We start from the raw sequence: 13,051 nt of genomic DNA on the forward strand, positions 1-13,051 counted from the left end.
AAGGGGGGTGGACCTGCGGATGCGTTCCTGGGGGTCTTCTGTTGCCTGTTTACCTCTTTTAGGAACCACGGTGCTGTGGTTGTAAGGAAAATGGGGGGTGGACCTGCGGATGCGTTCCTGGGTGTCTTCTGTTGCCTGTTTACCTCTTTTAGGAACCACGGTGCTGTGGTTGTAAGGAAAAAGGGGGGTGGACCTGCGGATGCGTTCCTGGGGGTCTTCTGTTGCCTGTTTACCTCTTTTAGGAACCACGGTGCTGTGGTTGTAAGGAAAAAGGGGGGTTGACCTGCGGATGCGTTCCTGGGGGTCTTCTTTGCCTGTTTACCTCTTTTAGGAGCCTCGTGGCTGTGGCTGTAAGGAAAAAGAGGATTGTTGGAACTGTGGATTTTGTGTAGACTCATAATTTCCTGTGATCCTTCTTGTGTCACTTTGAGAGCCTAGCTAGCTTCTTTGTGCACGTGGTAACCCGCAGCTTCAAGTGTGGAGGCTGAGGGAATTCCAATTTTCTTTTGGTAACCACAACCCCGAGCGCTGGGGCTGGTGGAATTCCAGTTTTCTGTTTATTTGTGGTAGGGGACTTAGTCTTGTGGCAGGGGACTCTGTTTCCTGGGGGGATTCAAGTAGGCATTGCTTGTTTTCCGCATCACGAGGTAGTGAGACTTATAAGTGGGTTTTATAGGGGCACTACGGGAGTGAGGATAGAGGTGGCCACATTCTTGTGGACTGCTGTGTAGAGGGAGGCTGACGGAACTCGGACCGGTGTCAGTTGTTTTCCGTGGCCGCTGGTAGTGAGACTTACGAAAGTCGTTCTCCGAGCGGAGACACTACGGGGTTGAGGGAGGTGACTTTGGAGTAAGCACACAAGTAAAGGAAAGGGATTATTGTTGATTTTGAACTGTGATGCATGCACTGTATTTCAATTGTATTGTTGTCTTGTTTGTCTAATTAGGAGTCTCATGAACTCCTGTGTCTGTCTCTAAGGATTTTCCTTGCCTTTCATCTTTTCTACACTTCCTATATTATTATACTATCCACTCCTATTTCTCTGTTAAGAGAAGTGATTGGTCACACACTTCTCACCTCGCTCCAATCCGTGTCTACCACCCCGGGTAGGCGGATTCAGTGACTAGTCTACGTTTTGGGAAGACGCACCAGAGAAAGTCCCACGGTTCTCGGGTGGCAGTCGAGCATTGTAGACGTTCTTGTTCAGTTTTCCTTCTCTCTCCCTATATCTAGGACGCTGGTATAGGGGAAAGGGATTATGGGGCAGGATTTAAGCAAGCCCAGTAAGGGCTGGTTAGCATGTGATTTGGTAGAAAACAGAGAGGGTGAGGAGATGGTTAAAGGTGTTGAAAAGATTGCAAAAGTATGTAAAATTGCTGTACCGACATGTGGAAGATTGCAACCAGAAAGTTGGCGCAAGTTACTGGCAGAAATGAAAGGCAAGCTTACAGATAATGGTTTATTAAAGACTGCTGAAGCATGGTATAGAGTAGCGAAGGCTATTCAGCTAGAAGGTTGGGTTGAGGAAGAGATAAATCACAAAGGTGTGAAATTGTTTGTGTATCATAATAACTGTGTTGCTGGGGTTTATCCTCAGCCAGCGCCCCAAAATGGCGCCCAGGGGATATCTATCCCCAAGGTTCAGTCAGCCGTAGGTAATAGCCAGCTGACTATGTTCCCCACTCCCAATCCTCCTAACACCCATCCCGTCACCTCCCCTGTCTGCCCGGTCCTGAATTCTGATGGATCTTTCTTTTCCCCTTCCCTGTCTCTAACATTCCCATCATCCTCATCCATCCCTACGCTACCTGCTGTACCTCCCCCTAACATTTCATCTGCCATTCCTTCCCTACACTCTCTCTCCGTTAATGATCCCCTCCCCTCGTCATCCGCCCAGCTAACCACCTCTTCCACCCTTGCCCCGGCTCCTCCCTCTACACCCACCTCTACCAATCCCTCTCCGTCCCCTCCCATCTCCACCCCAGTCCAATACCCCACCTCCTTCCCCTCCCCAACCTGGCCCTACCCCTTCCCATATCCCATGGCCCTGCCCTATCCCGGGTATCCACTACCCCTTCCCCAAGCCACTCCCCAGGTTCCGGTCATGCCCAGTCCGGCACAGTCCGCTCCGGATGTGCCCACATCCAACATGGCCGCCACTTCTTCCCTTAACCCTAATACAGTACCTTTTCCGGCCACCAATATGGCGGCCCCCAGTACAGCCCTGATGCCGGTAATTCCCGGTGACTACCTATCCCCAGGTTATGACTCGCTAGCCACCCCCGCATCTGGGACCCCCGCTCATCCTCCGGTCCTGTCACCTTACTCGGGCCCTGCACGTAAGAGAGCTCAGATCATAGAATTAGATGAGGGAGAAGAGGATAGGTTATCCCAGGACTCGCTGGAGGCTGCAGGAGCCGCTGCAGGAGCCTCAACTCATCGTTCTATCGATGATCCCTTTGGACACAAGGGTCGGGGAGAACGGACCCCTCCTAAATATGTTGCTTTTAACCCCACTCAAGCTAGTGCATTAATGAAATCGCTCCCTGACCCAGAAAAACAGCCTATGCCTTTTTACCGAGGGATAGTTCAAATTCAAAAGACCTATTCCGCCGCATGGCGTGATTTACTGAGCATTTGTGCTATTAAAGCAGGGGATGCATATTGGCCGAGCATGGCCCGTCACCTCAGTACAGATCTGCTTTCCAGTGATGTTGATTACCCCTCCGGGGTAACCTTTTGCACCCAATTAAGAGAATGGGCTAAAGACAAACTTGCAGATCAGGCTGCTGGCCTTACTGATGTTATTCAAGATAAAGGAGAATCAGTGGACAGGTTCCATGCAAGACTGTATCAAATGTTTACAGATTTGGGATTTGATCTTACTGACAAAATTCATTCACAAATGCTGTCAGGTGCGTTTGTCCAAGGTGTTAAAGACTCTATACGTAAGGGAATCATTGCTGCACGCCCTGAATATAAGGTTGTTCCCCTGGATACCCTGCTTTTAGTTGCTAGAGGTTTGGAATCTGTTCAGACCCCAAGAAGACCCACTTCAGCTCCTCTCATGGTATCCCGCTCCACTCCAGTCCCAAGAGGTCCCAGACCGGAGGAGGGGGGACATTGCTTTAATTGTGGAGCAAAGGGGCACTTTAGAAATGACTGTCCAGAACCAAAAAGGGAGCAGAGGGAATCCAGAAAACCACCCAAGCCTGCCCCGGCTCCCAAAGCCACCAAACAGGTTCCAATAGTTGAGGAACCCGATGACTAGGAGATTGGCAAGCCTGTGTCCGTAACCCCTGTCATGGCAGTGTCTACAGGGGATAAGGGGGGGCCACTTGCCACAGTGACTTTACCCATTGAAGGCCACCCTACCACATTTCTAGTTGACACAGGTGCAGCCCGTAGTGTTCTACGAGAACAAGACCTGCCAGATCCATCCTTCCTGTCCAATATTGATGTCTCTTGTGTTGGAGTGGATGGCCAACCAAGACATAGCCCTTTAACAACTCCACTACGAGTTGGCTCTAGCCTGCTTGCTCGCTTTGTGGTATCCTCCACATGCCCAATTAACCTGTTAGGTGCTGATGTCCTCTCACGCCTGCAAGCATCCATCACCTTCACCCCAGACGGGCAGGTAGAAATGTTTACACCTCTATCTGTATCAGACACCTCAGCCCTGTGCTCCTTGCCTCTGATGCTGCATTTAGAAAAGCCCCGTGAGGAAGCAGCAGAATTAAGGTCTAATTTCCCAGAGGAATTAAAAACACAGGTGCCCGCCAAGTTATGGTCCTCAGGCCCAGAGGACATAGGTCACCTAAATGTTCCCCCTGTGGTGGTAAAGCTTATTCCAGGAGCTAAGTTACCAAGAAAGCCACAATATCCATTAAAACCAGCACAGTCTGCTGCCATTTCTATCCACGTCAAGACACTCTTAGAGAAGGGTGCCCTGGTAAAATGTAAATCTGAATGCAACACCCCATTATTTCCTGTGAAAAAGAAAACTCCAAAAGGTGAGCCAGAGAAGTACAGGATGGTCCAGGATCTCCGTGCTGTCAATGAAGCTACCGTCCTGGATACCCCTCTTGTACCAAATCCCCATACTCTGCTCTCTGGAGTCCCACCATCTGCAAAATTCTTCACAGTCATTGACCTGGCCAATGCCTTTTTCAGTGTCCCACTGGACCCATCCTGTCAATACCTGTTTGCTTTCACTCATGAGATGCAACAGTATACCTGGACTGTCATGCCCCAAGGGGCACAAAATTCTCCAAGTCAATTTGCAAAGGCCATGAGTACCATCCTTGACCCATGGCAAGCTGAGCACCCAGAAGTTGTCTTGCTTCAGTATGTGGATGATCTACTGCTCTGTGGAGATGATATACCCACTACTGAAAGGTGTTCAATTAGTCTTCTTTCCTATTTGGCAGAACAGGGATGCAAAGCTTCACTCACCAAGCTGCAATTCTGCCAATCTTCAGTGATTTTCCTTGGACATTGCCTATCTCAAGGTACCAGACATCTTACTCGGGACCGGGTAAGAGCTGTTCTGGACATTCCACCTCCAAGGACTTCAAAGTCTCTTCATGCCTTACTAGGCCTCATTTCCTACTGCAGAGCATGGATCCCAGAAGCCTCTCTGCTTATGCAACCTCTTTATGATGCCCTTAAGTCTGACCCATTCTGTCTGACCAATGAAGCTCTGGACAATTTCAATGCTCTAAAACGTGCCATTGCTTCTGCTCCTGCCTTGGGCCTACCTGACTACTCCAAACCTTTCAAATTATTTGTCTCTGAAAGACAAGGCCATGCAACAGGAGTTCTCACCCAAACTAATGACTTAAGAGGCCGCCAGAGGCCTATTGGATATTTCTCATGTCAACTGGACATTGTGGCCAGAGGGACTCCCTCCTGTCTCAGGGCTGTTTTTGCTGCAAGAGAGCTCATAGAAAGAACCTCAGACCTGGTCCTTGGCCACCCTCTGGTTGTTTTGGCCCCTCATGACATTTCTGCTATCATCAACCAAGTCCAGCTCAAGCACGTGTCTCCAGCCAGACACCTGCGCCTACAGTGTCATCTTCTTTTGCCTGACAACATTTCCATCCAGAGATGTCAAGTGCTTAATCCTTCCACTCTTCTTCCACTCCCTGAGGGGGGTATCTATTATGGATTTATCACGGATGAAACCTACATTTACCTGCTCTGTGGATGTATCAAGAAAGTCATGCATCCACATTTGTCATTTTATGAAGATGAGACACCTCTTTGTGAAGGCCCGGATTACGCCTTCTGTACCATGTGGTACAAGCCGAACATTACTCCTGAACCTTGCTATGAAGATGAGCTTTACCACTGGACCGATGTAAGGCTCACTGCACAAGATTTCTATTGTGACTCTGAAGGCAATAGCATGGTCTTGGTCCAACTACCTCAACAACTCAACTACCTCTACCGCCATTGGGATACTGCTATCCCACATATTCCTGTTACCAAGTTAAAGACAAGGTCATGGAATGATCTTGGGCCCATGGCAAAACTATGGGCCACCATGAATGAAGAACAGCTACAGGAAAATGGTATTGCCAAATACCCAACAACTGACCTTCTAGAAGCATGGCCACGCCATTTCCTAGAAAAGGAGTTTCAAGATCTGGTCATAAAGAATGATTATGACCCAGAAACACCTCATGACTGTTTCGAACAGATGAAAATGGAAACAGTGCACTTACCAACTGTGCATGAGAATCCATTACCAGATCCGGATTTTACCCTGTTTGTGGACGGTTCAAGATATGCTGATGAAGAAGGAAGATACCATACAGGATATGCCGTAACCACAACAGATGAAGTTATCAAATCATCATCCTTACCGCCAGCAATGTCTGCGCAAGAAGCTGAATTACAGGCTCTGACTTCAGCATGCAAAATCTCCGAAGGAAAACGTGCCAACATCTATACAGATTCAAGATATGCTCTGGGTGTGGCACATGACTTCGGCCTAATTTGGAAGACAAGAGGATTCCTTACCACCGCCGGTACACCAGTCAAACACAGCACTGCAATCAAGGAGCTAATGGATGCCCTCCTACTCCCCAAAGAAGTGGCCGTTTTGAAAGTCAAGGCCCATGGGAAATTGGATACAGATGAAGCAAAGGGCAACCACTTAGCTGATCAGGCTGCTAAGCTAGCGGCCAGGGATCTGCAGGAAGTGGACGAAGAAGTGTCCGGACAAGAAGAAGAAGAAGTTCCTATTTTTGCTCTGCAAACTCTTCCTACTGATTTGCGAATTTTGCGAGAACAGCAAGCTGCAGTCACTCCTGAAGAAATCCAGAAATGGAAAAAGAAAGGAGCTGTCCAAAAGGACGGAATATATTACAACAACTTCAAATTTTGTCTTCCCAGAAATTTGTATCCAGCAGTTGTCCAATGGGCACATGGGCCTGCACACCTGTCAAAAGAATTGATGGCCGCCCTTATACAGAAGTATTATGAAGCACCTGGAATCACAACATTGATCAATAGCTTCTGCAAGGCCTGTGTCATTTGTGCAAAATGTAATCCAGGAAAACCAATCAAGGTGCCTGCAAAACACCTGGCGAAGCCCATGTACCCCTTCCAGCGAATTCAAATTGACCACATTCAAATGCCCAAGAGTGGGCCCCATGAATATGCACTAGTCATAGTGGACATGTTCTCAGGCTGGCCAGAAGCCTACCCAGTGGCCAGTATCACTGCAAAAACAACCGCAAAGCGCCTACTTACAGATATTGTATGTAGATTTGGACTCCCAGAAGTCATTGATAGTGATCAAGGCCCAGCCTTTACAGCAACAGTGACTAAAGAAATTTGGACTGCTCTAGGGGTGACTCTAGCCTTCCACACCCCTTACCACCCACAAAGTAGTGGTAAAGTGGAGCGTATGAATGGCACTCTAAAAACCAGAATGTTAAAAATGTCACAAGAAACAAAGATGCCCTGGCCAGAAAGCCTGCCAATAGCTCTATTTAGTGTTAGACACACACCTAGAGGGAAGCATTCACTGTCCCCATATGAGGTTCTATTCGGGACAGCACCCAGACTAGGTTGTTATTATCCACAGCAGTTGCAGCTCCAATCAGATGTTTTAGTAGACTATGTAACTGAACTTGCAAGTGTTTTAAACAAGATACATGCCCAAGTTTTCTCTTCAATTCCAGATCCCGAATTGGATACAGGTTCCCATAACCTGCTTCCCGGAGATTGGGTTCTGGTCAAGAAGTTTGTGCGGAAAAATACCCTGGAACCAAGATTTGACGGTCCATTCCAAGTCCTCCTGATTACCGCAACCTCCGTCAAACTGGCCGGTAGGCCAAATTGGATCCACGCTTCCCACTGCAAGAAATCTCCTGCCCCAGAGGAAGCGAATACCGCACAAACATGTATCTCTGGTACACCTTCTCCCTAATTAGCCTTATAAAGGCCCAGCAAGTAGCCATTACCAAAGATATTAGTGGGTACACCTTCTGGTATAATTCATCGTGCACCCAAGTGGCTACTTATACCTTTGACTACTGTGATATTGTAGAATGCCCATTTCCCACACCACAAATCCAGAGCATCTATAGAGATATCCCTCATTCGAAAGACCCATATGTTTGTGTAGTTGACAAGCAATGGGGGCACAATTGTGACCATTGGGGGGCGGCGGGATGGAATGCCGGGCCTGCCTGGGGTTACAAACCAAAAAGTGCCGTAGCTAAAGTAGATGATCATGGTAGATCTCTTCTCCAGAGAATGACTTTGAGAAAGCCTGGGGGGAGTACACCAATGAAATTAATCCTTAACATTGAGCATCCAAGCCCAACAGATGCAGACCAGTATGTGATGGGAATGTATTGGAAAAAGGGTTCCTACCGAAAATTAGGGCATTTCTACCTCAAAGATATGTGCAACTCTTCTGAGTGGCAAGGGGCCACCCATATGGTCCCTAACCCATTAAAACCTCATATCCAGACCTTTCAAGACATGATGGCCATTGCTAACCCCACCTTTGAAGATACCATGGCCGCTGAAACAGGTTTTAATGATGTAAATCTATGGTTAGAATGGATGAAATATAATGCTAATAAGCATAATAGAACTGCATGCTATGTGTGTGGCGGTGCCCGGCCTCACCTGGGTACCGTGCCTTTAATCCTACCAGTAGATATAGAAGAATGTGTTTTAAGCCTTTTTGCCTATCACTATAATTTTAACAGGTCCATATGTATTGCATGGACAAAAGAGTATCCTCTCCTAACCCAGGATGTCAACCCCCCAGATGGTATTACCGTGTATAAAGGTAATTACACTTGTTATGCTAATTACGATGGAATAGGTAAATTCTTGGGTAACTTCTCTAAGGGGTATTGTGCTACCTACAGAAATGTCTCTATGGACTTGTTGCAGTTTCACACCAGGTCATTAGGGGATATTTACTGGTTGTGTGGGGATTTACAGCTAAGATCCAGAATGGACAAGCAGTGGTGGGGGGAGTGTACTCTGGCTAAAGCTATTATGCCTATACATATCATCTCTGACACACACCTCGTCACCCATGGGTCCAAACACACTAAGGTTAAGCGTGACGCCCCAGTGAAAGGAAGTTTTGATCCTCATGTGTATATTGATGCCATTGGAGTGCCTAGGGGGGTGCCCAATGAGTTTAAAGCAAGGGATGAAGTTGCTGCAGGATTCGAATCAATTTTTACCATAGTTACCGCAAACAAGAATTTAAATTGGATAAATTACATTTATTATAATCAACAGCGTTTTGTTAATTACACCAGAGACGCCCTCCAGGGGTTGGCCGAACAGCTGCAGGCCACATCCCAAATGGCTTTCCAGAATAGAATGGCCCTAGATATGATCTTAGCCGAAAAAGGAGGGGTTTGTAAAATTTTGCCCGACACCATGACATGTTGTACCTATATCCCAGAAAACACAGGCCCTAATGGTAAAGTTACATTAGCCATAGAGAAATTAAATGACCTGTCTGAAGAGTTAAAAAGGAATTCTGGGATAAAAGATCCCTGGGAAAGATGGTTTGGTTGGATGACAGGATGGCAAAAGGCTTTAATGCAGATTGGTATGGCTATATTAATTTTCCTATTTATTTTTGCTCTTCTCTTTTGTTGTATCCTCCCATGTCTGAGAAAATCCCTCATGAAGACTGTTGACCAAGCGGCACCCACTTTCACCCATCTCGAAGTTGATGACCAAGAATTCCAAGACATCAATTCACCCTGTCTGCCGCTGCAAACTATTCCTTTTGTTGATAAAGTGCAGGAATTCTAGGAAGGGACTAACTTAGGGACAGCATCTGTCAGTGAATGGTAAAGGCCCCGTGTGGAGAAGTGGTGGGTTAGCTGCCATGGGACACCCATGGGTGTGAAGTGTTCGAGAGCCATACTGACGGATGAGTTAGCCTATTAGGGTCAGCTCTAGGGACAGACTTGCACTTTGCATTAACACCTAGCTAGCGGCCACAGGGTTTCTGTGCCTTTGGGTTAACACGTCTTCTGATACTAACAAATAAAGTTTTGTCTCTTAGAATCTAACATTTCATAGGGGGGACTGATGTGGGATTATTAAAAATCTTTATTGTACTTGTATTGAATTATTGTACTAACTCCATTTTAACCTTATATTGTGACAATCCTCCATTTTGTCCTCCTAACCTGACTTCTTCAATCCTCCATTTTGTCCTCATGACTTAACTTGTTCATTTTAAAACTACCTTACGTGACTGAACTTCTCAACCCAATTAGTATAGTAGACAAAGACTGTGCTCCCTGCAAGGACAGGCACCAGGAGTTGCTGGCTACTCCTTAAAACTTGCTGGCTACTCCTTAAAACTTGTAAGATAGTATAGTTTGAAGGCCACGAGAACACAGTAGTAATGAAATGTTCTATTCATAAGAGACCTTGCACCTGGACATGAAGCCTGATACCATTGACCGTGTAAAATGACGCTCAAGACCCCCTTATCCCCACCCGTGTCCAGAATAATCCCACCTCTGGTGGGTGGGCACGGGACTAACCTCTTAATTTTTCGAACCAATAGGTAAGACACTAACCCCGACACCTAACAATTAATCCAATTGATGATGTTTATTTGCTGATATTCTAATAATCAATGATGACGCAAAATGCCTCTTAAAAGGGCCTGCGCGCCCGCTTTTTCTTCACTTGCCAATAAACTTTCTCGAAGTTATTTTAACCTGAACCTTGTGTGTCAGACTTAATTACTTCAGCGTATATACGCAATTCAGTTTTATTGATTTGGACAGGAACAGATAGACATTTAAACATTTTGGTTTACTTTTAAAAAGTACCATAACACATTCAGCCGATGATGTCGCTAGGAAGGAGGAGAGGAGGAGGAAAGCTCCTCGCCCGGCGCTGGAGAAAGGTAAGATTTTAACCCCTTCCTCTCTCCAGAGCCCGGCGGGAGGGAGACCCTGAGGGTGGGAGCACCCTCAGGGCACTATAGTGCCAGGAAAACGAGTATGTTTTCCTGGCACTATAGTGGTCCTTTAACAAAATTCTCTAAAATGTTCCCACAATGCCAGAGGTCTGAATATGCCGGAAAGGCGCTCTCATCTTTTACGCACGCTCTGGTCCACACGTGGGTCAATAGCATTTATTCAGGAAACACACTTCCAGGGACATAACGCTCCGGCATTGCGAGACTCTCGCTTCCCTACCGGGTACTTTGCTAACCATCCACACGCGAAAAAGGCAGGGGTGGCGGTCCTCATTGCCCACATGATACCCTTCCAGAGCCAGGCCGAGATGGCAGACCCGGAAGGCCGATATATATTTGTGAAGGGCACGATCGCTGGACAACTTTACACCCTGGCATGCGTTTACGCACCTAACACGGCGCAACATAAATTCCTGGTACGCACGCTGCGCACCCTGGAACGCTTTAGGGAGGGCATATTAATACTAGCAGGTGATCTTAACCTAGCACTAGATCCACGACTTGACACATCCCTAGGATCTAGCTCGCTCCCGGCATCTTACCAACGTAAAGCCCTAGCGGCGCTCAGGAGCTCAGGACTGGCGGACTCGTGGAGAGTAGCCTACCCAGCAGAAAGGGACTACTCGTATTACTCAACTATCCACAACCGTTATAGCAGATTGGACTACATTTTCCTTCCTGTAGAGTTCCTCTCGCTTCTGCTATCCAGCGAGATCCAGACGGCCACCTGGTCCGACCATGCGCCGGTCCGGACTAACATCGCCTCTCCGCTCTATAAGCCCCGGGAGAGACAGTGGAGACTCAATGAACAAGTCTTGGAAGAACTAGCAACGACCATGGAGATGAGAGACGCACTGCAGAAGTACTTCGAGGAGAATACCACCCCAGACGTAGCACCCCAGACGGTATGGGAGGCACACAAGTGCCTGATCCGAGGCTTCCTGGTGCGTCACGGCACTCACCGTAAGAAGGCCATGCGACAAGAGACCACGCAACTGGCGCTGCAAGTAGCATCCCTGGAAGCTCTCCATAAGACCACGCTGTCGGAAGACACCTATAAAGAACTCCTGGAGGCGCGACGGAACCTCAAGCAGCTGCTTTCACAGGGCCTCCTCCGGACCATCCGCAAATCGCGTAGACATTTCTACGAATACTCTGACAAATGCGGGAGGCTCCTGGCCAGAAGACTGCAACGGGAGCGGAGACTCTCACACATAACTAAAATTCGGGACCGAACCGGTACACTTGTTCAAATGCCTGATGGGATTGCGAAGGCCTTCCACCACTACTATACGGAACTCTATAATATACCAACGACCCAGGGGGCCTCTGCGCAGGCACGACGCGAGACCAAAATAGCATCCTACTTGGACCAACACGTGTCCCGGACCTTAACGGAAGATCAGAGGTCGGCATTGGAGGAGTCGATCTCCCTAGGAGAGCTCAAGCACGCCCTCAAGATCACCAAAGCCCACAAAGCACCAGGCCCGGATGGCCTCACCGCAGCTTACTATAAAAAATTTCAAGATATCCTGCTGCCACATCTACTAAGTAGCCTCAATCACCTGCTTGAGGGCGGCGCCCTCCCACGGGACACACTGGCAGCCACCATCTCGCTAATCCCAAAGGAAGGAAAGGACTTGACGAATTGTTCCAGCTACAGGCCGATTTCCTTACTCAATGCCGATCTGAAACTGTTCACTAAGGTATTGGCGTTGAGGGTCGGACGGGTGCTGCCGGATCTGGTGCACCCGGATCAGGTGGGATTTGTCCCTGGGAGAGAGGCGCGTGATAATACAATCCGAGCCCTCAATGTGATCCACATGGCAGGGGACGACCGGAGGGGGATCCTGCTCCTCTCGACCGACGCCGAAAAGGCGTTTGATCGGGTGGACTGGCGATTCATGCTGGCGACACTCCGTGCGGTGGGATTCGGACCGCACATGTTAACTTGGATTGCCTCCCTCTATACAACTCCCATGGCCCGTTTGCGCATCAACGGCGCCTTATCACAACCGTTCAACATCCGCAATGGCACGAGGCAGGGGTGTCCTCTATCCCCCCTCCTGTTTGCCCTCTCCCTGGAACCCTTCCTGGGGGCGGTCAGACGGGATGGGGGAGTGACGGGCCTCAACTGCCATGGCATGGAACAGAGGGTGGCGGCCTACGCGGACGACCTCCTCTTTTTCCTGGCCAACCCACTCGTCTCACTCCCGAACCTCCTCGCTAGGTTCCGAGAGTATGGAACCCTGTCCAATCTAAAGCTCAATACTGATAAATCAGAAGCATGCCCACTCCATCTACCCACCTCGGACACAGCCCACATTCAAACGCAGTACCCCTTTAGATGGTGCGCGGACAAGATCAAATATTTAGGGATCTGGCTCACCAGAGACACGACTCGCCTTTATCAAGAAAATTTCATACCTATCCTCCGCACACTGCAAAAAGATATGGCGACCTGGGGTAGCCTATGTATCTCCTGGTTCGGGAGAATCAATGCACTGAAGTTAAACCTGCTCCCGAGACTCCTCTATCTATTTC

Source organism: Pelobates fuscus, chromosome 3 (assembly GCF_036172605.1).
Source record: "Pelobates fuscus isolate aPelFus1 chromosome 3, aPelFus1.pri, whole genome shotgun sequence".
NCBI classification, from domain to species: domain Eukaryota; kingdom Metazoa; phylum Chordata; class Amphibia; order Anura; family Pelobatidae; genus Pelobates; species Pelobates fuscus.